Source organism: Odocoileus virginianus, chromosome 15 (assembly GCF_023699985.2).
Source record: "Odocoileus virginianus isolate 20LAN1187 ecotype Illinois chromosome 15, Ovbor_1.2, whole genome shotgun sequence".
NCBI classification, from domain to species: Eukaryota; Metazoa; Chordata; class Mammalia; order Artiodactyla; family Cervidae; genus Odocoileus; species Odocoileus virginianus.
In genome coordinates, this window is record NC_069688.1 from 48,997,124 (window position 1) to 49,023,741 (window position 26,618).

Consider the following 26,618-nt stretch of genomic DNA (forward strand, 5'->3'; position numbering starts at 1 on the left):
CTTTTACTTTCAGCTGCATCAACCTCTTCTTGAAAAATGTCGTTATAAATTATAAATAAAAAACTATGCATACTAAACTGATCTCATTTTTTAAATAAGTCTCTTACAACAGCAGAATGATGGAATTAGTTTATGTTGAGTTTTTCTTAGGCATTTGCAAAGGGTCTCATGATATATACTAAGCAAGATGGAGAAATCTGAGAAAACTGGTAGGACTAACTGTTTTTCAGCCACTGGACCATCAGGAAAGTCCTGATTTTTTTCTTCTGAAGTTCTTATATATGTTAGCATTATGCATCTCTTCCCCCAAATTGATCATAGTCTTACTTGGTTGATTGTTTTGTTCCAAACATAGCATATAAATAGCTCTTTTGTTTAGCATTTTCCAACCCTGGATTATTCTGGATTTTTGACAGCCTACTTTATGTCAGGAACTCTACTAAGTGTTTTGTGATTACTATTTATTTAAACATCTACCCATTTCTATAAAGTAAAAACAACTGTCCCATTTTACAGATGAGGAAACTAAGCAGAAAATCATCAGGCAACTTGCCCAGGGTTATATAGCCAGGATATGGTGGAGTTAAGGTTGAGGGGTCAACTCTGTGATCAAACTTTGCATGCCTACCAACTGCGCTTTATTTCAGCTGGATGGAGTCACAACTAGGTAGAATGCCATGTCCAGAAAGAGTTGATCTGTGGTTCATGCCAACCTGACGGTTTCACTAATGACTGCCATGGGTCAGAGTTGTCCCAGAACTGCTCAATATTTTTACTAGTGACTTAGATAAGAATATAAAGGTTGGGCTTGTTTACAAATGGCATAAAGCTAGAAGAAGGGTTAGCTGAAACTGTGAATGAGATTGGAAGAACAACAGGCGAAAGTTGAAAAGATAAAAAGTTTTAGAGGACCATGGTAAAATCCTATACCCTGGCTACAAAAGAAAATACAATTAGGAACACACAGCTTAAGACAAAAGGTAGAAACTTGTATTAACCTGGTCAGCCTACTATAGACTAGTTCAAAATGATAAATACGTGCCAACAACAAAATGACTTCACGTACTTCTTTAACTGGCTCCCTGACCCATGCCCCTCCAAAGCTGAGCTTACCATATTTCATCTACTTTGAGATGCTGTTGATTGCAAGATGCACCAGTGGCTTAGCACCACTGAGAAAAGAGGAGGGAATGCCATCAATTAAACGAGGACACAATGCTTTCATATTCAAATCAGTTTAGTTCAGTCACTCAGTCGTGTCTGACTCTTTGTGACCCCATGGACTGCAGCACGCCAGGCCTCCCTGTCCATCACCAACTCCTGGAGTTTACTCAAACTCTTGTCCATTGAGTTGGTGATGCTATCCAACCATCTCATCCTCTGTCGTCCCCTTCTCCTTCTGCCTTCAATCTTTCCCAGCATCAGGGTCTTTTCAAATGAGTCTATTCTTCTCATCAGGTGGCCAAAGTATTGGAGTTCCAGCTTCAGCATCAGTCCTCCCAAAGAATATTCAGGACTGATTTCCTTTAGGATGGACTGGTTGGATCTCCTTGCAGTCCAAGGGACTCTCAAGAGTCTTATCCAACCCCACAGTTCAAAAGCATCAATTCTTCAGCGCTCAGCTTTCTTTATAGTCCAACTCTCACATCCATACATGACTACTGGAAAAACCATAGCTTTGACTAGATGGACGTTTGCTGGCAAAGTAATGTCTCTGCTTTCTAAGATGCTGCCTAGGTTTGTCATAACTTTTCTTCCACGGAGCAAGCATCTTTTAATTTCATGGCTGCAATCACCATCTGCAGTGATTTTGGAGCCCAAGAAAATAAGGTCTGTCACTGTTTCCACTGTTTCCCCATCTATTTGCCATGAAGTGATGGGCCCAGATGCCATGATCTTAGTTTTCTGAATGTTGAGTTTTAAGCCAACTTTTTCACTCTCCTCTTTCACTTTCATCAGGAGGCTCTTTAGTTCTTCTTCGCTTTCTGCCATATTGCTTTCATGTTACTTAATATTTTTGTTTCATAATGGTGGAAGAAGCTTTTTAAATTTTACTAGCTCTTTGTGGCACCTCCTGACCCTCAGCTGTTAGTCTTGTGCAGGAACAGGTTACGTGAGGAAGTTTTTAAGGATACTAGAAAGAAACCCTCAGAGTCACAGAGAGAGATTCACTGAATTAGAGTTGCATTAACCAGCTGTGATGGAAAGGAAGCCCCTGCAGGAAGTGTGGGTGTCTTTATTAGAGGCACAAAGAAAAGAACCACAGAGTGAAAGGACTTGATCTTCCACTAAGACTCTTAGAATTACCACAAGAAAAATTTCTTGTGCTAACAGTCCTAGGACTTGGGATCACTTTCAGATGAGAGTCCAGAGAATTCCCTGGTGGCCCAGAAGATAGAAATCTGTGCTTTCATGGCTAAGGGCCCAGGTTCAATCCCTGGTAAGGTAACTAAGATCCTGAAAGCCACGCAGCCAAAAAAAAAAAAAAAAAAAAAGACAGATGAGTCCAGAAGTGATCATTGATTTGTGCAGTGCTTCCAAGATTGTTCAACAGGTTACTTCAGTATAGAGCCAGGAATATAGGCTGATGTCACCACTGCTGATTACTCTTAATTGTGGAAAAAAAAAAGTTTAATAGACATAGATTTTTTTTTCCACATCAATTGTGCATAATACAAAAGGAAAGCATAAGAAAAAATAAATAGGTTAAGGTATTCCCCAAACTTCTCTTACGGAGTCCAATGTTCTAAAACGCATTTCACTGCAGAGTTGGGTATATTTGTCCTGTTTTCCCAAAGACAGTCATCCTCTGTGCTACCAGAGGTGGTATCTGTTAGGCAGGATTTCTTTAAACAGTTCTTTCAAGGATTTTTTGCCCCCTGAGCCAATGACTCCAGCCCCCAACCCTCAATTTTTAATACAGCTCCTTTCTTGATTCTTTTCAGAAGATGTCAACAGAAGATTCCAGAAAATAACCAAGATTGTATTCCTTCCTGAAATGATCCTTAAATTGTTTATTGAATGAAAAATTGATGAGTGGCCATTGTCCATTTGTACCATTAGAAATATAAAGCAAGTTGTTGGCTCCTATGCAAGCAGTCACTGCCCTGTATTATCTGTTACCTGGCCAACAGCAATTACAAGACACCATTGATCAGAAGAGACATCTTAATTTCAGAGATGTTAAAGTGAAAAGATGTATCTAAGAATCAACCAGTTCAGTAATTATGCTCTACTTGCAGACTGAACCCAATCCAAGCTTCGGAATCTTTGCTGTTCCCTGACAAAGGAGGTTCAAGAGGCTCTTGAACATTGAAAGATTTCATAGTCACCGTTCTGTTTACTCTGGTGTAATGTAATAAATCATCCACCATTTTTCTAAGAGAAGTATTTGAATCCTTAACTTTTAGGTTGATGCATGAGTGAGTTGCCCAGCTGAAGAGTGACTTTGGCTAACTGACATCTAGTAGCCCTACCTCAATGCATCTTCCTGGTTCTTTACATCTCATAGAATGGTCGTTGTCATCACATACTCATCAGCAATCTTGCATAATATAGCACTCATGAAGATGGGGATTTCTAAACTTTTATAAATATGATGAAGAGCATAAAAACTGAACTCAGGTCAACTTGAGTTCTATTATGACACTCACTAGATGTAAGATCTTGGCTGAGTTTTCCTTGCTAAGCTTCAATGTCCTTATCAGTAAAATAGAGGTTAAACCATTATTATTACTATTATTATTACATATTAATATTATTGTTATACATTATCTTATTATTAAATAAGGTAACATATGTAAAATGCTGAACACCATGCCTGGCACACACAGTAAATGAACAATAAATGGTGCACCACAATGAATTTCAGATGGATCAAAGATTTCAATGTAAAAAGTGAAACAATAAAAATAGTTGAAGATGACACGGGAGATTATTTTTATAGTACCAGAATAGAGAAGGCTTTTTAAAAATGATATATGTGAAGAATGAGGAGGCAAAGGGGAAGAAAAGAGCCCCAAATGAAAAGACTGATACATTTGACCACTTAAAACATAAAACTTTTCTATCTAGAATTAAAAAATACCATAAAGGGAAAAAACAAATGACAAATTGAAAAAAGTAGTTGTGCCATACAACATGAAGGACTAATTTCCTTGATATATAAAGATCTTCTAGAAATCAACAAGGAGAAAACTGTAAGTTAATTGAAGTTTTTGCAAAGGATGTTTAAAAGAATATAACTTGCTCTTAAATAGATTAAAAACAGAAAGTTTGACCTCACTCTAAAAAGTTAAGTAGACAAGTTGAAACTACAATAAGTCATTTGTCTTCTGCACCTTTCATCAGTCATGATGCCTACCTCCCTGCCAGGACCTCTGTCCACTGACAAGGGTAGGGTCTACCTCATGCTGTCTCTCTTCACCTTGCGCTCCCCGTCTTGCCTCCTTCTATAAACCCCCACTGGATATAAACCCATTAAAAAAAAAGGCTTCACTGGACTTCCCTGGTGGTCCAGTGGTTAAGAATCCACCTGCCAATGCAGGGGACATGAGTTTGATCCCTGTTTCAGAAAGATCCCACTTGCCACCGGGCAACTAAGCCCGAACGCCACAACTGCTGAGCCCAAGTGCTGCAACTACCGAAGCCTGCACACTCTGGAGCCTGCCCTCTGTAAGAAGAGCAGTCACTTCATTGAGAAGCCCGAGCACCGCAACTAGAGAAAGCCCACACACAGCAGTGAAGGCCCAGCACGGCCATAAACAAATTAATTAAAAGACTTCATCTCTACTGGCCCTCTAGAATTCCCCCTAACTTTGAGGGTCTGACGATTTTAGTCTAGCTTCTCCAGTGGAGACTTGAGTTCTGCTTAGGATAAAGCTTAAAACACTTTTCATTTTGATTTCATGCAGTACTGGGTCCATATCCAGGGAACAGTAGTCTAAAATAATCTGTGCTGATCAACTCACCACAGAGGGAAATGTTCTTGAGATAAAGGGCTATGAATTCAGAGGAGGGCAGCTGTCAGGGTGGTATTGAAACCATGTCATTCGCGACCCAGCTGAAAGAAATGAGGATGTTGGGGTTATGGGGAAACTCCTGGAGGGAAACAGATGTCCAGGGGGTATCTGTCCTAGGAGAGGGATTAGGCTTCCTGGGTGCAGCTACTGAAGGCAGAACTCAAGATGAAGGGTAGAAGTCACTGGGAGAAGATCTGATAAGCTTCACAGAAATCAGAGCTTGTTTAAAATGGGATGAGTGTCTTTCTGGGAATGAACTCTCTGTAGCTGGAGATATTCAAGCAGTTAATGGATGACAGACTTTGGGGGACACTTCTCAGAGAGGTTCAGTTCAGTTCATTTCAGTCACTCAGTCGTGTCCGACTCTTTGCGACCCCATGAACTGCAGCATGCCAGGCTTCCCTGTCCATCACCAGCTCCCGGAGTCCACCCAAACCAATGTCCATTGAGTCTGTGATGCCATCCAACCATCTCATCTTCTGTCTCCCCTTCTCCTGCCCTCAATCTTTCCCAGCATCGGGGTCTTTTCAAATGAGTCAGCTCTTCGCATTAGGTGGCCAAAGTATTGGAGTTTCAGCTTCAACGTCAGTCCTACCAATGAACACCCAGCACTGATCTCCTTTAGGATGAATTGGTTGTATCTCCTTGCAGTTACCACTGGCCAACCTAAGCTCTCTCTTTCTTTTTCTTTCTTTTTTCCTTTCATTTTCTCTCTCTCTCTCTCTCTCTCTCTCTCTCTCTCTCGGTCACACACACCATTCTTCCCCTTCCACTTCCGCAGTTTATTGTTTATTTTTAAATTTTTCCTCCTTACCATGTATCAACTCCTGACACCCTATATATTCTTTTTAATCACTATGATTAAAATCTCGCCCCAATTTATTGGCAGTCTCCTCCAACCTGAATGGAACTTCCTGGCTGTGAGGGACTTGCCTGTCCTATTTGTTGCTGTATCTCCATCACTCAGGACATACTTGGCACACAGTAGGCATATATTGCTGAATGAATAAATGATCAGGGATCACTATAGAAGGAGATCCTCCTTGGGGTGAGTGGTGGGTCTGATTATCTCTGGGAACGTTCCAGCTCTAGAATCTTAGGATGTGATAAGCCCTACAAGGTGGATCCTGCGTCTCCTGACACTTGAGCTACACTTGACTGGAGAGAAGCACTGCTGAGAAAACCATTAAGGCCGTGTGTGTGAATGTCTAATACATGTGAGTGGCACAGAGCAGGGTCTGATGTGTGGGTGCTGGGTGGTAGGGGAGGAAGGCCTCAGAAAAGGAGGAGTTTGAGCTACATGAGCTACATGCAGAGGAGGACATAGGTTTCAGGTGGGAATCTCAGCCTTTAAGCATGTTACTTAATATCTCTGAAGCTCAATTTCCTCCTTCATATTAATACAAACCTGGCAGGATTGTTGTGAGAATGCAATGTGAATCACTGGCCCTAGGGCGAATCACAGAAATTTGCTGTTCAGAAAGTGCTTGCTCCCCTTTGGGTGATGGCTGTTGTGCTATTTAACTTGAGTTTTGACTGGGTGAGATTTTATAGAGATGTGTAAAAGGACTTGCAAAGTAAAGGGCGTGGCCTGTAAGATGACTTGGTTGCAGAAACACAAACATTATACTGGAGGACAGAGTTCCAAAGCAGAGAGTCTAGACCCAAACCACCTAGGTTCAGATCCTGGTTATCACTTATAACTGGGTAAGCTCCTTGACCTCTCTGTGCCTCAATAGCCTCATCTATAAAATGGTTCTTATAATATTACCCATGCTCTAGGTCTTGTGAAGATTGAATGAGTTACCTATGTAAAGCACTTAAAACAGTGACTAGCCCATTATGAGCACTCTGTACACACCAGCTGTTAGGATTATCATGCAATCTGAAGAAAGTCTACCATAGGGCTGTTTGGTTAAGGTCAGGAGGGAGATGTGGGAAGGAAGGGTGAAACCAGACATGAGTGTCACAACAGCGTGAACCCTGCCAGACAAGGCCCAACCCATCTCCCTCATCTGCCTCCCACAGAAAGCCTCTCCCAAATGCCCTGCTCCTGGGTCCCTAGGTCACCCTGGATTCCTGTGTTACATATACTACCTTGTATAATCATCTGTGTTTTTATATTCTGCATGTTGCCTCCGCGCCCCCCCCCCCCCCAACTCAACTTTGAGTTCGAGGAAGGAAGCGAAATACCTGTGAATCCAGTCCCTTTCCTCTGTCCTCTGCTATGAACGTGAAGAGGACATGGGTGAGTAGGGGGATAAGAACAGTTTTGGAGTCACATGGTCCTGTTTTAATTCCAGCTCTCCTACTTTCTAGATTGATATGACCTGGGCAAGTTGCTTAACCCTATGAGGCCTCAGTTTCATCATCTATGAAATGGGGACAGTATTATTGCCTAGGGCTGTTGTAAAGATGGAGATAATGCATGAAGAGTATTTAGCACAAATCCTGTGGCCATAACAAACATGGGGTAAGTGGTGAGTGTGACTATGCTAAAGGCAAAAGAGAACACTGCTAAGAAATGATTCTATCAGAAGTAGAGGTTGTGGTTTATAGTGGATTGGAGCAGTAAAAAGTGACCACCCAATGGTCCATCACTGAAGGGATAAGCACCATGGCCCTACACTCCTCAGCCCTCAGCCCTCCACCCTCAAGCTGGAAGCACTGTTTATTTCATTCCTTGAAGATGACAGTCTTAGTTTCAGTAACAAAAGGAAAAGTACCTGCTATCACGCTATAGTGCTATAGTAATGTAACATGTTATTATTGCAGGAAGCTGGGTGAAGAATATGTGAAAGTGAAAGTGTTAGTTGCTCAGTTGTGTCTGATGCTGTGACCTCTGCTCCTCTGTCCTTGGAATTCTCCAGGCAAGAATACTGGAGTGGGTTGCCATTTCCTTCTCCAGGAAATCTTCCCAACCCAGGGATCGAACCTGGGTCTCCTGCATTGCAGGCAGATTCTTTACTGTCTGAGCCACCAGGGAAGGGTATATGAGAGGTCTCTAAATTGCCTCTTATGACTGTGTGTAAATTTGCAATTATCTCAAAATAAAAATTATTTTAAAATAAGTACCCAGATTAACTTATCTTTCATGACCCCCCCTTTTTTATGGCCTTCTTTCCCCCTAGCTCCCTTTCCACAGGCCTTGATTATGCACCCCTGTGTCCTGAACACAGCAGCACTTACATTGACTATTGATGCCCTGCCAAAAACACGGGAAGAAAAGAACAACAATAATGGATTATAATTGAGTGTTTATGTGCCAGAATTGTTAAAAGCACCTTATATATATGTGTGTATGTATATTAACTCTTTTAATCTTTACAATAACTCTTGAGGTTTCTGTAACCTTCATTTCACAAATGAGAAAACTCAGGCTTTGAGAAATGAAGTAACTTGTTCAAGGTCACATAGAGCCCTGACTCCAAATTTCCTGGGCTCCAAAGCCTCCTTGGCCCTTTGTAGATCTTGTAAATCTAAGAGTGAAATTATTAAAAACAGCATTTTAAATGATTACCACAATAAGTTTAGTGAACATCCATTATCTTCTATAAATACAAAATAATAGAAAAAAGACTACTTTTCCTTGTGATAAGAACTCTTGGGATTTATTCTCTTTCATATATGACATACAGTAATGTTAATTATATTAATCATGTTGTCATTACACCCCTAAGAATTATTTACCTCACAACTGAAAGTTTGTACCATCATTTCATGATGTATATAAGTCAAAGCATTATGCTGTACACCTTAAACTTATACAGGGCCATAAGTCGATTATATCTCAAGAAAAATAGAGGGAAAAAATTTTTTTTCTTTTTGTTTTTTAAATTGAAATATAGTTGATTTACAATGTTGTGTTCATTTCTGGTGTATGGTATATATATATATATATATATATATATATATATATATAAAACTGAATTGTCATATGTATGTATATATGATATACATATTCTTTTCCAGACTCTTTTCTACTATAGATTATTATAAGATATTAAAGATAGTACCCTCTGCTATACAGTGGGTTCTTGTTTATCTATTTTGTATGTAGTGGTGTTTGTCTGTTAATCCCAAACTCCTAATTTATTCCCCCTCTCTCTTTCTCCTTGGGTAACCACAAATTTGTTTCCTATGTTTGTGAGTCTATTTTTGTTTTGTAAATAACATTTGTATCATTAAAAATTTTTTTAATGTGTTTTTTGATAACCATGGGGTTTCCTTTATCTATGCTCAACGGGTTCTGTAGACAGGCTCCCAGGAACCATACAACAGTAAGGAACCACAAACTCAATCCCTCACCGGTCCATGAGGCCTTTTCTGGCCTCCATATTAAATGTTGGCCAATCCCCTCCACAAACCTACCCCTGCTAGGTGACCAACTGTCCTGGTCTTCCAGAAAGTAAGGGGGCTCCCATGGTTTTTCTGTTTTAAAATCAGGACAGTGTCTGGCAAGCCTGGAGGAGATGGTCACCGCTTCCTGCTCTTTCAACCTTACCTCCCTTCCGCAAAAGCTGGGGAGGTATCCAGGGACAAAGCATTCTTAGTGGGATCATAGCAAGTAGAGGTGATAGTAAGTATGAAGTCCTGAGGCAAAACATGCTTGATAGGTGGAAGGAAAAGCAAGGAGGCCATTGTGGCTGGAGTGGGATAAATGGGAGAGAACCGTTGGCAGTTAGAAGGGGAACTGAAGGAAGGCCCAGACTGTGTGGTAATGGCTATGGATTCTACTTTGAGTGAGAATGGAAGCCATTGGCATGTTTGAGGCGAGAAGTAACATGACCAGAGTTACATGTGGAATTCTGGGGATAAAAGATCAGACTGGGCATAAAAAAATGCAGTGTGGACTAAATGAAGTGTGGTGTCCTGGACTGGAGCAAACAGTACAATACTTTGTGGAAAAACTGCTGAAACCCTAATAAAGTCTGGAGTGCAGTGAATAGGAATAGTCCAATGCTAGTTTCTTGATTTTGACGAATGTACCACAGTAATATAAAATGACATTGGGAGTAACTGGGTTAAAGATACGTGGGGATGCTCCTGTTTATCTTTGTAGCTTCTCTGTAAATCTGAAACTATTTCCAAAACAAAAGTTGAGAGAGAGAAAGTAAAATGAGAGAAGGTAAGAAATATAGATAATTCTCTCTTCCCGCAAGATGGGAAAGTTTGTGGATGAGTTTTTGGCTCTGCTGAAATTCTACCACTGAAACTTTCTGCTCTTTACCAAAGATTCCTTTTACCTGCTTTATCAGTCATTTATACTTTAGTATAAGTTAATTGGGGCTACCCTGGTGGCTCTGACTGTAAAGAATCTGCCTGTAAGGCAGAAGACCCAGGTTTGATCCCTGGATTGGGAAGATCCCTTGGAGAAGGGAATGGCTACCCACTCTAGTGTTATTGCCTAGAGAATTCTAGGGACAGGGGAGTCTGGCAGGCTATAGTTTATGGGATCACGAAGAGTTGGACATGACTGAGGGACTAACACTTTCACTTTTTTTTCATAAATTAGTTTATCAGCTACTTTTCTGAGAGCAAAAGGGGCAAGAAGGAAGGAAGTCAGGGTTTGTTTCCTTCATAATTTTGTCTAGGACTACAGACAAACTGAGTGAGGTACCTTAAGCATGGTTAGCTTTTACTTTCATTCTTTGCCTTGTGTGTGCTTAGTCGCTCAGTCGTGTCTGACTCTTTGCTTTCCACAAGTATAAATGCATATCATTCATAGGCTTGTTTTTTTCTCTTCTTTTTTTTTTTTTAAATGGTTGTTTACAAAATTAGCAAAAACTGGGGCAGAAACTTGTTTTCTCCCTTGGTTGCAAAAGCTTTTAGGAAGTTGCATTTTTTTTACAACTGCTTTGCTCCTGGCAGTAACCCAAGGGTAATCCACTACAGAAAACCATATCTGAAGCCCCCAGATGGCATTGCCTAGCCAGAGGATGGTGGCAGGAATGGCAGTCTCTCTGAAAATTACACGTTCTCGCCTTATCTCACTGTCACAGAGCCTTGAACTTTTTCCTTCTCCTGTCATTAGGCTGAGAGTATTAGATTCATAGGAGCAGGAGGGAAACCATAACAAGATGAGAAGATCTTATAAAGAAACTGTCCTATGCAGCCTTTTTTCTTGAGTCGAATACAGTATGTGGAACTTTATAAGCCATTAATTATAAATGTCTCATGAATGAAAGCAATATATGTTTTGAACTAACCATATTTTATATAAGAAACTTTACAGGGCTACAAAACAACAAAACTTTGACTCTTCAAGCATGAAGTTATACTTAATTTTTACTTCATCCAAAGCAAAAATTTAATTTCCAAACACAGGAAAATACATGCTAGCCAATTAGTAACTATGCAATTTCTATTAAACTTTAAAATACAGTTGAGTTCATTATTACACATGAAATCCTTATTTCCATAAAATATGTGTTGTTTTTTTTTCATTAGAAAAAATTCCAATCATAATACCCTTTTCAAATTTTTACTGTTGTAATGAATCCTTTTTGATCTTTGTACACCGAAGTTCTCCTTGGCTTGGCTTATGAGGCCCATGAGCATCTTCAGGGCCAATTTATAGAAAAATGAGACCCTGTCCAAGACCTCATTAAAGAGAAACACAAAATCCTTTAAGCTGATCAGATGTTCAGTGCAAATGGAACTCAGGGTCCTTATTTCATCTGTAATTCAGTTGCTGTGATTTTACCTGGAAAGGAAGGGAAGTCCTTAGCTCGCCTTCACATAGCACTCAGAAGCCTCCTTTGGCATGGTTGGTTGGGAAGGGCCCCCCTGGGAAAGTGACGTTTAAGCTGAGACCGAAGTAAAGTTAAGTTGCTCAGTCGTGTCTGACTCTTTGCGACCCCATGGACTGTAGCCTACCAGGCTCCTCCCATGGGATTTTCCAGGCAAGAGTACTGGAGTGGGTTGCCATGCCAACTTCAAGGGGGCAAGACCTGTGTGGTCACAGAGGGCCCACATTCAGGAGGGCCTGTGCTTGGTTTAATGCCTGCTGTTAACATCTTGAAATTCTGAATAATTTGGGAATAAGAGGCCCTGATTTTCATTTTGCACCAGGCCCTGTAAATTATGTAACTAGTTCTGCCTGGTAGAGAATAATGCTTTGTGGAATATTTGTTGACTGGGTGGCAAGAAGGAGCCAGCTGTGAGACAAACCTGCAGATGGTTGTACCAGGTAGAAGGACTAGCAAGTGCTGAAGCCTTGCCGAGTGTAAACTGGACTGCCACGCTGGGCATTTCCGGGTCCATCACGTACCCTGAACTTACTGAACACCCCTCCCAGAGTTGTGCAGCACACAACCAGCACGTCTGTATATGGTGGCCCCGTGAGCAAGAAACAGGAAGGGCATTGTGAATAGATCATTGCAAGGTAGAGGAAAGTTGGTGCAGACAGATTACTACAAAGCAGAAAAGAGTGGTATATGAGATGGGAGAGTCAGGCAGCGATCAGATCACAGAGGGCCTCATAGACTGTGGTGTTAAACTTAGGTTTTATTCTGAGATGAGATGGAACACAGGTGAGTTTTAAGCAGATGAGTGACATGATACATTTTACATAGAAGATGACTCCAGCTTCAGCATGGAAAATGGATGGAGGGGGTCAGAATGAAATCAAGGAGGCTGGTTAATAGCCCAGGTCAATGATTGTGTCAAGATAGCTTGGACTTTGGTGGTAACAGCAGAAAGTGAAGAATGAGCTGATAAGGTACATATTTGAGAACCAGCAGCAGTATTTATGCCTAGTTTCTGTTGGCAGCTACTAATCTGGTTTGTTCTATGTCATAGGAAATCACTGAATTCTCAGGTCATCCAACATGTCAGGGTTGATGGAATTCTGTCTGACTCACCTGCCAAGAGAAGACACAGCTGCATCACAGATCTGGGTTTATTCCATTTAGATGATGAAGTCACATTCATGTATGAAACAAGGAACCTGGAATTTGCGAATATCTTTATCTTTGGTTATCAAGATTCTCTTTTGTATCAAAAGGAAATGAAACCATAAAAAAAAAAAAATAAACCTATCTAATGTACTCAAGACAGGAACTGCTGTATCATAATGACTGTGTTCCCATAGAGATCTCACAAGATATGCAAAAAGCTGGGGCCACTCCGCAGTCAGCACACGACTATGGATTGATAATGAGCCCGTCGGTGGATGGTGGGAGTCTGCCTGTAGCTGCAAAGTCCTTTTATCAGGCAAAAATATTCATCAGAAGCAGGATGCTGAAAGTTGCCATAGAATTCAGCTGCCTTGAAAGTACCCTGATACACAATTGTCAGACATTTAGGAACTAAGATTTAAAAAAAAAAAAATTGAACACTTTGGAAATAAGCAACTTTGCATGGTTCCAAGTTCATGATTGACCTCCAGAACAACAGGAAGCCTAGAGAATAAGGTCACATTGGTGGGATTTGTCCTTGACCCAGGTGTCTGGCATCTTCAGCCAGTCAAGCACTTGAAAATGCATGGAATAGAGGGTCAGTGGTGCAGTGGATTTAAGCTTGAGTCCTGCTTTTTAGTCATCAAGCTCCTCTTTCCAGCACTGGGCTGACAGTGTGGTGGCTAAGGGTGTGACAACAACTGCTTCTCATTGCTGGGATGCTAGGTGAGACACACCACATGACAAAGGCAACGTGACTGCGGGACGCTTAGGAGGAAAGGGAAGCCTATAAACCAACCTGGTGTCAATTAGACTCAGCACGGGCCAGCGCAAGCAAATGGGAGGCAGAAAGAACCATGACAGTTTTGGAAACCAGTCCTACAGATGGCTAGAGAGTCACAAGCCGATAGACAGTGTTCATACCCCAGCTCAGTGTCGAGAGAATGCTGAGAACCTCTGTGCAGTCAGCGTTAGGAGAGCAGCAGTGGCTGCCTCGGCACCTTCGAAGGGGAAGGCTGGAATGAGAAGATGTCGCTATGCCGCTTACTAACCTTGGAACCTCGAGTGTGTCTCCTAAGTTGTCTGAGTCACAGGTTTTCTGATTTGTCACCAAAGACCACTTCCGAGGATCTGTCCCTCTGCAGCGTATGACACTGGTACCATCCTGACCTTGAAGTGCCTTCCTTCCTCCACTGACTTCTCTAATCCCCTGGTCTCGGCCCCAATACAATGCTGACCACACCACATGCATCTCTTTTCCAGGACCCACTTTAGTTTTTTTAATTAATTTATTTATTTTAATTGGAGGCTAATTGCTTTACAATATTATGGTGGTTTTTGACACACACTGACATGACTCAGCCATGGGTGGACATGTGTCCCAAATTTGAACCCCCCCTTCCACCTCCCTCCCCATCCCATCCCCCGGGGTTGTCCCAGTGCACCGGCTTTGAGTATTCTGCTTCATGCATTGAACTTGGACTGGTGATCTATTTCACATATAGTAATGTACATGTTTCAATACTATTCTCTCAGATTATCCCACCCTTGCCTTCTCCCACAGAGTCCAAAAGTCTTCTTTATATCTGTGTCTCTTTCGCTGTCTTGCTTATAGCGTCATCGTTACCATCTTTCTAAATTCCATGTATATGTGTTAATATACTGTATTGGTTTTTTCTTTCTGACTTACTTCACTCTGTATAACCCAGTGCTCACTTTAAGTGCCAATGTCCCCTGCACTGATCCCTCTTCCCGTGTCCTACGCTGGAGCGTCCGTCCAGTTCATGCTCAAGCTCCCATCACCATGGTGTTTGCAGGTTCCAACTCTAGCACCAACCTTTCTCAGGGTCTTTGGACAAGTGTTTCCAACCACCTACAGATCTGAATATCTCTCCCTGGACATTCCTCAGTGAGCTTAAATTCACTATGCCTAGTGTCAAAGGTCATATTTTCCTCTTTCCTCTTTCCCTAGAATCTCTACCCCAGGCAACACCATCACCAAGTACCCACCTAGAAACCTAGGAGTTATCACTTCTCCTTCCTCTCCCTCACTGTAGGATCAAAACAGCACCTATTTCTCAAATACATCCCTTCCTCTCCATACACACCCACTGCTCCTTTTAAAAAGTATTTTTGGCCACATTGAGTCTTAGTTGCAGCACAAAGGATTTTCATTGTAACATGTGGGATCTTTCCTTGTGGCACACAGGCTTCTCTCTGGTTGCTGCAAGCGGGGCTTAATTGTCCCACAGCATGTAGGATCCCAGTTCCCCAAACTGGGATTGAACCTGAGTCCCCTGTACTGCCAGGTAGATCCTTAACCGCTGGACCCCCAGGGAAGTCCCCATAACCCACTACATTAGAGGAAGTGGTGCCCCTCACTTTTTTGCCTGTCCTGCTGCAGTAGTGTTGGAGGCTACTAATTTTCTGCCAGTATTCATTCCCTGATCTTTCTTTTCATATAGAGCCCCAAGTTTTAGCTAGACACAGACTGCCCAGTTAGAGACTACATATCCCAAGGTTCCTCATAGCTGGGTGGCCACACGACCAGTTGTCAAACAATAGGATGTCAGAGGAAGTGATACATTCATCTTCCAGGCACTTTTTTAAAAAAAGATATGGTTTGCCCTCCTTTTTGCTCTTCTTTCCACCTTTCCACAGGCTCATCCCACAGTTTTGATCTAATAGGTGAGAAAAAAAATCCTAGGTGAGTGTTCTCAGACTTGAGTGTGCCTCAGAATCACCTTTATTTTCTTGGGCTCCAAAACCATTGCACACTGTGACTGCAGTCATGAAATTAAAAGACACTCGCTCCTCAGAAGAAAAGCTGTGACAAACTTAGACAGCATATCAAAAAGCAGAAACATCACTTTGCCGACAAAGGTCTGTATAATCAAAGCTATGGTTTTTGCAGTAGTCATGTATGGATAAGAGAGTTGGATCATAAAGAAAACTGAGCACTGAGGAATTGATGTTTTCAAACTGTGGTGCTGGAGAAGACTCTTGAAACTCCCTCAAATAGCAAGGAGACCAAAACAGTCAATCCTAAATGGAAATCAACCCTGAATATTCGTTGGAAGAACTGATGCTGAAGTGGAAGCTCCAATAATTTGGCCACCTGATGCAAACAGCTGACTCATTGGAAAAGACCCTGATGCTGAGAAAGATTGAAGGCAGGAGGAGAAGGGGACAACAGAGGATGAGATAGTTGACTGGCATTACCAACTCAACGGACATGAGTTTGAGCAAACTCGGGGAGATGGTGAAGGACAGGGAAACCTGGTGTGCTGCAGTCCATGGGGTCACAAAGAGTCTGACATAACTGAGCAACTGAACAACAACAGAATCACCTGAAGGGCTTGGTAAAACAGATTTCTGGGCCCTACCATGTGGGTTTCTAACAAAGTTCCCAGGTGATTCTGATGCTGCTGGTCTAGGGACTACACTTTAAGAACCACTGTCTTAGGGGATAGTAGAGCAACAAGGTCAAAAGGAATCTCAGTTCCCAAGTGGCCTTATGGAATAGTGTCAGTTATATGGCCTTTGACCATTCGTTTTTAGACTCTTCCATGAGCAAGAAGGAAACTCTCCTGTTTGGATCTTATTTTGAGTCTCCATGGTACAGAAGCCTAGTCTATGCCCCTCAAATGCACCCTGTATTCCCTCCTTTATGATTCAACGTACATATTTTCAAACCACTGATTTACTTTACATTTCTCAAATCTTGCCTTTGCCTAGCACAGCTTAACTCAACCAGGATCTCCTGACAAATGATGAGACCTGAGACATCATGAAAAAATGGCAGAATTTCAGGCAAACTGGGAATCGGACAGGACTGTCTTCTATTCCTCAGGCCACAGTAAGACATTTTCAAATTCTAAGTGCTGCAAGGGAGAAACGGTGAATATCTTGTCAGGGTAGATAACCAAAAGGGCAGATAACCCCAGCAGCCTGGGAGTTACATGCCAGGCATAAAATTGCCCTATGGGTGATCTACTGTAATAGTTCCATTTTACCAATGAGAGGACAGAGACACAGAGTAAGGACACTGTTTGTGGCAGACCCCGAGTGTACCCTGCTCAGAGTCCCTCCAAGGGAGGACTCGCTGCCCCGCTGTCTGCAGACAAGTTCCTCCTTCAGGGTCTGCTCCAGCCATAGAGACCCACATCACCCAAGGTCATGCCTGGCCTGGCCTCTGATGCTGGGGCAGGGTGGGGATAAAGGCCTGGCTGTTACACCCTGACCCATGACAACCTGGACTGGCCAATATCCTCACTCCAGAGCTCCCTGTCAGGCTGGCCAAGACTATCAGGGGCGGGTCTTATTTTCCTCCTCTGCCTAACCCTGTTTCCCTCTTCTTCCTCCCAAACCTTGATTTCTAATAACCATTCTCCCAAGTGCATCTCAGCATCTGCCTCCAGAGAATCCCACCAGCAACGCTGCCTGGAATCATAGAGCTAGTGACTGGTGAGGCTGGATTTCCGACATAGCCGTCTCCACACAATCGCAGTTCCACAGCAGTTTGCCAAACCGACTCATGGGACAGACTCAAGTTCCTTAGGGTGACATTCAAACTGTGTAATTTGATTCCAATCTTCTAGGCTCACCTTACTTGCCACACTCTGCACTAAGAGCCCTATTCCATTGCCATACCAAGAGTTCACTCAAGAGGCATTTTGACTGGAAGGCCCTCCTTCCTCCCATCGAGGACCTTCCAACTCTAGCTGGGATATCATCTGTGAGGTCTTTCTGATACCCCTAGAGAGCAAGAAACATCACAGGGTCATGACGAAAGCCCAGTCCATCATGCCTAGTTCGAATTCCAGCTCCATGACATAGCTGTGTGACTTAGAATTCTGTAACTCCAACTCCTATCTTTAATACAGGGCTAATAAAAAGAAATTCACTGGGCTGTCTATTAAATAAAATCTGTACGTCACCCAGGCCAATGCTCCTCAACTTTTAATGGGCAGAGATATGTCCTGAACATCTTGTTAAAATGCAGATTCTGAATCAGTGGGTCTGGAGTAGGGCCAAAGATCATGCATTTCTAACAAGGACCCAGGAGATGTAGTCTCTGGTGGTCTGCCGACCACCCTTGGAGTAGGAAGGTCCTAGCTCAGAACCTGGCACTTTGCAGTCAGTCAGTGATATTTGCTTTGTCCCACCCCCAGCTCCACTCCTTCCTCTTGGCACCTATAATATTTTGTTCCCATCACTTGCATTATGTTCACTACACATACTTTAGTTAGTTGTTATAGTCGTGTCTCCTGCCAGACTGTGAGCAAATTGAGGATAGAAATTGTATTACCTTTCTCTCAGTATCACCAGGACCCAGTGTAGGGCCAGGTATATAAAAAGGAATCAATAAGTATTTGATGAACTCAGCCTATAAAATGTAAATAAAAATATCAATTCTGCCTGTCTCAACAAGTTATTGTAACAAGCGAATGCGACAATTTGGGAGAACGTGGAAGCATGGATCGTGTGATAGAAATATAAAGCATTACTATCCATTCAGTTTTCCACTCTGCATCAGCTCAGACTTATGCAGTTGATGCATGTTTACTTGTGGCAGTTACTCAGACTCTGATGATTATAGAACTCAGACTCATCTATGGTTTAAAAATAAATTCTTTTGGGGCTAATAACTCTGGCACTACCTGCCTATGATAAGAAACTAATTATGATGATGTAAATAAGAAGGGTGTATCTTTCAATCAATCAATCAGTCAAGAAGCAGGTACTGTGTACCTGGCCCCAGGTGGTTCTAGACTTTCTTATCTACCTCCTTCAAATGAGCAAGTGATCCCAGCCTTATCATCTCCTGCCTGTTTGAAGGTGGGAGGATTCACGCAGGGTTAGTTCAGTTCAGTTCAGTCGCTCAGTCGTGTCCAACTCTTTGCGACCCCATGAATCGCAGCACGCCAGGCCTCCCTGTCCATCACCAACTCCCGGAGTTTACTCAAATTCATGCTCATCGAGTCGGTGATGCCATCCAACCATATCATCCTCTGTCATCCCCTTCTCCTCCGGCCCCCAATCCCTCCCAGAATCAGGTTCTTTTTCAATGAGTTAACTCTTTGCATGAGGTGGCCAAAGTATTGGAGTTTCAGCTTCAGCATCAGTCCGTCCAATGAACACCCAGGACTGATCTCCTTTATGCTGGACTGGTTGGATCTCCTTGCAGTCCAAGGGACTCTAAAGAGTCTTCTCCAACACCACTCTTCAGAAGCATCAATTTTTCGGCACTCAGCTTTCTTGACTGCCCAACTCTCACATTCATACATGACCACTGGAAAAGCCATAGCCTTGACCAGACGGACCTTTGTTGGCAAAGCAATGTCTCTGCTTTTTAATATGCTATCCAGGTTGATCATAACTTTCCTTCCAAGGAGTAAGCATCTTTTAATTTCATGGCTGCAGTCACCATCCGCAGTGATTTTGGAGCCCCCAAAAATAAAGTCTGACACTGTTTCCACTGTCTCCCCATCTATTTCCCATGAGGTGATGGGACCAGATGCCATGATCTTAGTTTTCTGAATGTTAAGCTTTAAGCCAACTTTTTCACACTCCTCTTTCACTTTCATCAAGAGGCTTTTCAGTTCCTCTTCACTCTCTGCCATAAGGGTGGTGTCATCTGCATATCTGAGGTTATTGATATTTCTCCCGGCAATCTTGATTCCAGCTTGCGCTTCTTCCAGCCCAGCGTTTCTCATGATATACTCTGCATATAAATTAAATAAGCAGGGTGACAATATACAGCCTTGACATACTCCTTTTCCTATTTGGAACCAGTCTGTTCCATGTCCAGTTCTAACTCTTGCTTCCTGACCTGCATACAGGTTTCTCAAGAGGCAGGTCAGGTGGTCTGGTATTCCCATCTCTTTAAGAATTTTCCACAGTTTATTGTGATCCACACAGTCGAAGGCTTTGGCATAGTCAATGAAGCAGAAATAGATGTTTTTCTGGAACTCTCTTGCTTTTTCAATGGTCCAGCAGGTATTGGCAATTTGATCTCTGGTTCCTCTGTCTTTTCTGAAACCAGCTTGAACATCTGCATGTTCTCGGTTCACATATTGCAGAAGCCTGTCTTGGAGAATTTTGAGCATTACTTTACTAGCGTGTGAGATGAGTGCAATCGTGCGGTAGTTTGAGCATTCTTTGGGATTGCCTTTCTTAGAGGATTGGAATGAAAACTGACCTTTTCCAGTCCTGTGGCCACTGCTGAGTTTTCCAAATTTGCTGGCATATTGAGTGCAGCACTTTCACAGCATCATCTTTCAGGATTTGAAATAGCTCAACTGGAATTCCATCACATCCACTGGCTTTGTTCGTAGTGATGCTTTCTAAGGCCCACTTGACTTCACGTTCCAGGATGTCTGGCTCTAGGTGAGTGATCACACCATTGTAATTATCTGGGTCATGAAGATCTTTTTTGTACAGTTCTTCTGTGTATTCTTGCTGCCTCTTCTTAATATCTTCTGCTTCTGTTAGGTCCATACCATTTCTGTCCTTTATCGAACCCATCTTTGCCTGAAATATTCCCTTTATATCTCTAATTTTCTTGAAGAGATCTCTAGTCTTTCCCATTCTGTTGTTTTCCTCTATTTGTTTGCACTGATCGCTAAGGAAGGCTTTCTTATCTCTCCTGGCTATTCTTTGGAACTCTGCATTCAAACGGGAATATCTTTCCTTTTCTCCTTTGCTTTTCACTTCTCTTCTTTTCACAGCTATTTGTAAGGCCTCCTCAGACAACCATTTTGCCTTTTTGCATTTCTTTTCCATGGGGATGGTCTTGATCCCTGTCTCCTGTACAATGTCACGAACCTCCATCCATAGTTCATCAGGCTCTCTGTCTATCATATCTAGTCCCTTAAATCTATTTCTCACTTCCACTGTATAGTCATAAGGGATTTGATTTTGGTCATACCTGAATGGTCTCTTGGTTTTCCCTACTTTCTTCAGTTTAAGTCTGAATTTGGCAATAAGGAGTTCATGATCTGAGCCACAGTCAGCTCCCGGTCTTGTTTTTGCTGGCTGTATAGAGCTTCTCCATCTTTGGCTGCAAAGAATATAATCAATCTGATTTCAGTGTTGACCATCTGGTGATGTCCATGTGTAAAGTCTTCTCTTGTGTTGTTGGAAGAGGGTGTTTGCTATGACCAGTGCGTTCTCTTGGCAAAACTCTATTAGCCTTTGCCCTGCTTCATTCCGTACTCCAAGGCCAAATTTGCCTGTTACTCCAGGTGTTTCTTGACTTCCTACTCTTGCATTCCAGTCCCCTATAATGAAAAGGATGTCTTTTTTGGGTGTTAGTTCTAGAAGGTCTTGTAGGTCTTCATAGAACCGTTCAACTTCAGCTTCTTCAGCGTTACTAGTTGGGGCATAGGCTTGGATTACTGTGATATTGAATGGTTTGCCTTGGAAATGAACAGCGATCATTCTGTCATTTTTGAGATTGCATCCAAGTACTGCATTTCGGACTCTTTTGTTGACTCTGATGGCTACTCCACATGCCCGAGGTCAGGGGCGACAGCCAAGAGGAGCAACCCCACCTCCAAGGAGTGGCTGCTGCTGGGCGTAGGAGGGCTGAGAGGAGCTACTCCATGTTCAAGGTCAGGAGGGGCGGCCGTGAGAAGATACCCCTCCTCCAAGGTAAGGAGCAGCGGCTGTGCTTTGCTGGAGCAGCCGTGAAGAGATACCCCACGTCCGAGGTAAGAGAAACCCAAGTAAGATGGTAGGTGTTGCGAGAGGGCATCAGAGGGCAGACACACTAAAACCATAATCACAGAAAACTAGCCAATCTGGTCACAGGACCACAGTCGTGTCTAAGTCAATGAAACTAAGCCATGCTGTGTGGGGCCACCCAAGACAGTCGGGTCATGGTGGAGAGGTCTGACAGAATGTGGTCCACCGGAGAAGGGAATGGCAAACCACTTCAGTATTCTTGCCTTGAGAACCCCATGAACAGTAGGAAAAGGCAAAATGATAGGATACTGAAAGAGGAACTTCCCAGGTCGGTAGGTGTCCAATATGCTACTGGAGATCAGTGGAGAAATAACTCCAGAAAGAATGAAGGGATGGAGCCAAAGCAAAAACAATACCCAGTTGTGGATGGGACTGGTGATAGAAGCAAGGTCTGATGCTGTAAAGAGCAATATTGCACAGGAACCTGGAATGTTAGATCCATGAATCAAGGCAAATTGGAAGTGGTCAAATAGGAGATGGCAAGAGTGAATGTCGACATTCTAGGAATCAGCGAACTAAAATGGACTGGAATGGGTGAATTTAACTCAGATGACCATTGTATCTACTCACGTGGGGTAGGCAGGCTTAGAAGCAGGGTAGATGTGACGGCAGGTTAGAAACACGTGAGACCAGGAAGAAAACACACATGTCCTCTTGCGGGAAGGGGTGGGGATCCAAGTGGCTATTCCTAGTGACACTGCCTGTGCGGTGCCAGATGGTCCCAGGAGTTTGGAGAGAGTGGGCTTCAAAACTAGCCACCTGGAATTCATTCCTGGAAAAGAGGCTGCCACTGGAGGCTCCCGCGGTGATTCACCTGAAATATGTTCAGGTGTGTTTTCTTTTTGTGTCGAGCGAAGGATGATGACAGGCAGGCCGCCACCAAGGTCTCTGCTTCTTGGTGGTAGTGGTAATAGGTGGTGGCTCATGGCGGTGTGCCCCACCCTTAGAGACCTCTGGGCAAGTATAAGATTCTGACTGGTGGAGGGAGTAGGGGAAGGTTAATGTGGAGGGAGAAATTCCAAAATGTAGCAACCTGGAGACCATTAGTAAGGCAGAGCTGATGTGACAGTTTCATGTAGGTCAAGAATAAGAGCCTACATACCAATAAAATAATATCTCAAATAATTTTGATTATAATTAAGTCAAGTTCATGGCAAGTTTTTTTAAAAAAGCAAAATACAAGACGTATTAAGAATGTTCAAAATTAATTAAATGCATATGTGTATATCATTCAGAAAAATGTGAATTTTGGTTATACTTGGGCGATTTTAATTTCTGTGTTTATTTTTTCTGTATTTTTTCCAATTAATATGTGTTATTTTATTACCTATGTTTTAAGCCATCTCTTTGGTATTTTCAGACACTTTCTTAAAAACCTTTCCTCATAGTATCTTTCCCCTTTCTTATCACTAAATTCCTGCATGCCTCTCTCATCAGCTTGATCTCCAGACAACTTCAGGAGACCGTGATTGTTATAGAACAACCAGGTCAGCCCAGGAACCTCTTCCTCCTTCTGGCACTAATTCTCAGAACACCCAGTGTTCAAAGGGAGATTCCTTCCTTGTCCCACCTTTGCCTATCACCCCACATGGGACATGCTCACGCAGTGGGAGAGGGGTTTGGGCAGAGTGTGCTGTGAGGGTCTCTGAATGCCGATCCAAAGGCTCTGCACGCTTGGGGCTGTGGAGCACAGAGGCAACGTGACACCTGGCTCCTCTCCCGGTAACTGGGCTCACGGAGCCCGAGCGCCTTGAAAGGCCTGCCTTCAGGGAGTTACCTGACCACTCGGCATTTGAGAAGTCAGCTATGGCCTCCATACAGAAGGACATTGTAAATGTACTCAATTCAATAAGGCATGTACACCAGCTGTGGGTGGTCCTCTAGGTTCCTTTTTCTAGATGCAACCACTGTGACCATCTGATAGATGGCTACTTAATTCACAGGATTTACATAAGATAGGGTAAGTAGGTTAAAAACTCAGGGACTACAGATATTTTCTCTAGGCCTTCCCACATTTTTGACGATCACAAAGACACTTTGTAATGAATATCACATTATAGGACACAAAATCAGGAGATTGCTGATTTTTTTCTTCTGCAAATGTATTTTATTGAAGTATAGTTGATTTACAATGTTGTGATAGTTTCCAGTGTACAGCAAAATGATTCAGTTATACATATATATTCTTTTTCACATTCTTTTCCATTACAGATTATTGAAAAAAGTGAAAAGTGTTAGTCGCTCATTGTGTCTGACTTTTTGTGACCCCAGGGACTGTAGTCTGCCAGGCTCCTCTGCCCATGGAATTCTCCAGGCAAGAATACTGGAGTGGGTTGCCATTCCCTTCTCCAGGGGAATCTTCCCAACCCGGGGATGGAACCTGGGTCTCTTGCATTGCAGGCAGACTCTTTACCATCTGAGCCAGCATTCTTTTCCATTGTGGTTTATCACAGGATATTGAATCTAGTTCCCTCTGCTCTACAGTAGGGCCTTGTTGCTTATCCATCCTGTATATAACAGTGTGCATCTGCTGTTTGCTGATTTTTAATTCAAATACTTACTAGGCTATCTCCTGCCTCCTCAGTGCCTCTGTGCTGTTTACTGTAGTTGGACAGATTTCCAGACTAACTAGAAAATCTGGAATCTAGACAGGCTCCACAGCAAGGCAGATAACATGTGTATGGTGATTTCCAAGACGAAAAGATTTGCCATCCTGGGCTTCCCTGGTGGCTCAGTGGTAAAGAATCCACCTGTCAATGCAGGAGACCTGGTTTCAATCCCTGGGTCAGAAAGATCCCCTGGAGAAGGAAATGGCAGCCCTCTCCAATATTCTTGCCTGGAAAATCCCATGGACAGAGGAGCCTGGTGGACTACAGTCCATAGGGTCGCAAAAGAGTTGGAAATGACTGAGTAACTCAATGACAACAATAGCACCCCCTGGGCCCTCTGAGACAGACAGCACAGTGGCCTCTCCTCTGCTCTAAGGCAGCACAGTACAACATGGAGTTACACAGAGAACATGTGCTAGGCAGGCCTGGATTCAGAGCCCATGTCTGTGTTGTGTGACCTGTGTGACCTGGACCATGATGCTTAACTTCCCTGAGGCTTTTCCCTCTAGTGTAAAATCAAAATAATATCTGCCCCTTAGGGCTGTTGTGGGGATGAAATGGGATCATATGTGCAAATGGGCTCCCACCAAGGAGGCATGCCCCAGTTTGTTAAACAACTTTATGATCCACTGAAAATCCAGAGATGACCTCCCCTAAGAGCAACTTACATGACTGGCCCCATCTGACTCTAAGTAGCATCAGTGTCTGCTGGCCTCCAAGGATGAGTCTCCATCTTCCTGTTTGGATTAGTAACATTTTCAGATCTACCCTAATTATTTTCACCCCACTTAATCCCTCACCCACTAGATTCTATGAAACTAACCCTGGCATGTTCCCACCTCTATTCCTTACATGATTTCACAGCACTGCCATCTACTCTGACACCTAAACCAGAACCTGAGTATTCTCTTAGACTCCTGTCTCCTGGATCCTTCCTTTTCATGCTGTGTGTCCAAATACAAATATGCCTAAATCCTGCTGGTGTTTGTTTCTGCAATGTTTCAATTCCACTGTAAGAATTCAGAACCAACTTTCTTCTGGGCTATGACCCCCTAACTGTCTCTGGATTATTTGCTTCTTAAAATCATATTCTAGACTTTCTATTCATAATCTCCTGGAGCAGGAGTGATAAATCCAAAATTTCCCTGTCGTCTTCCTGCTTAAAAAACTCAAATGACTCCTTATTACCCATGAGACTTGAGGCTGTCCTTGATTTGACCCCTGTCTATATTTCCAGCCACCTCACAACTCAACTTCCTATTGCTCATTCCCTTTTCTGTGGCCTAGGTTATGCTGACAATTCCCTGCCCACCTCTCTTTACCCACCAACTCTCACTCGGCCTTTAAGATACAACTCAGATGTTATCATGTCCAAGAACCCTCCTCTGAATGCTCAGGCGGCTTGAAGTTCCCTGCCATTTATCCTATGACCGTGTGCTGGGGAGTAACTGAGGAGACTAACACCCAGCCTTCTAAGGTTTTCCCTTGATGGGGGTCTGGTACCCAACCTGGCAGAGTCAGATACTGCAATCTGGTACTCAACCTTTGCAGATTTCATCAGCAAATTGATTGAAAATAAATCCCTCTCTTAATGGCAGACTCAAATTACTTAACTTCTTGAAATATGTATAAAGACAGAATATAAAAAATTAATTATAAGAAGTATAACTTTCCTAAGGATGGTAAGACTGGAATGTGAGAGACCAGTGCCTTCTTTCCCTACAGAGAGACTTGCCCATAGAGATGAATGAGAATCAGAACAACGGAAGCTAGATGAATCAAACACAAATGGAATCAGGCTAAAAAAATGTGATGCCTCTATCTCCACATCAGGAAAAGCCTCCTTGCCAATGGGGCTGTAATGTTAGAAGTCTGTTAAGTAGTGTTTCCTTTTCCCTGGCGGAAGCCCGGATAGTCACCACCAATGCTTGTCTCTGTCATTCCGGGTTTACTTCCCCTGCCCCCTGCTCTCAGCGCTTCTCTCTCATGAATCCTTTAGTGGAGTTATTGAAGAGGCTCTTGGTTAAGGCCATCATTTTGGCTTTTGCTTTGATCACTCAAGTATGGATTTCGTAGTTTAAGAACTCAACCTTATTTCCAGTTTCTTGATGGAAGCCTCTCTGTAGCAGCCAGATAGAAACTAGGAACTTAAACATTTAACCCTCATTGTCAGAAACTGGGGGCCAGGGCCTTGCAGGGGAGGCAGGGTGAGGGGGTGAGGGGAATGGAGAGAGGTGTAAGGATTGATTCCCCTCTGCCACTTTCATTCCAGTTTCCAAAAGCAACAGCTTTCTTAAAAAAAAATTTTGTTTGTTTGTTTATTTATTTGGCTATAC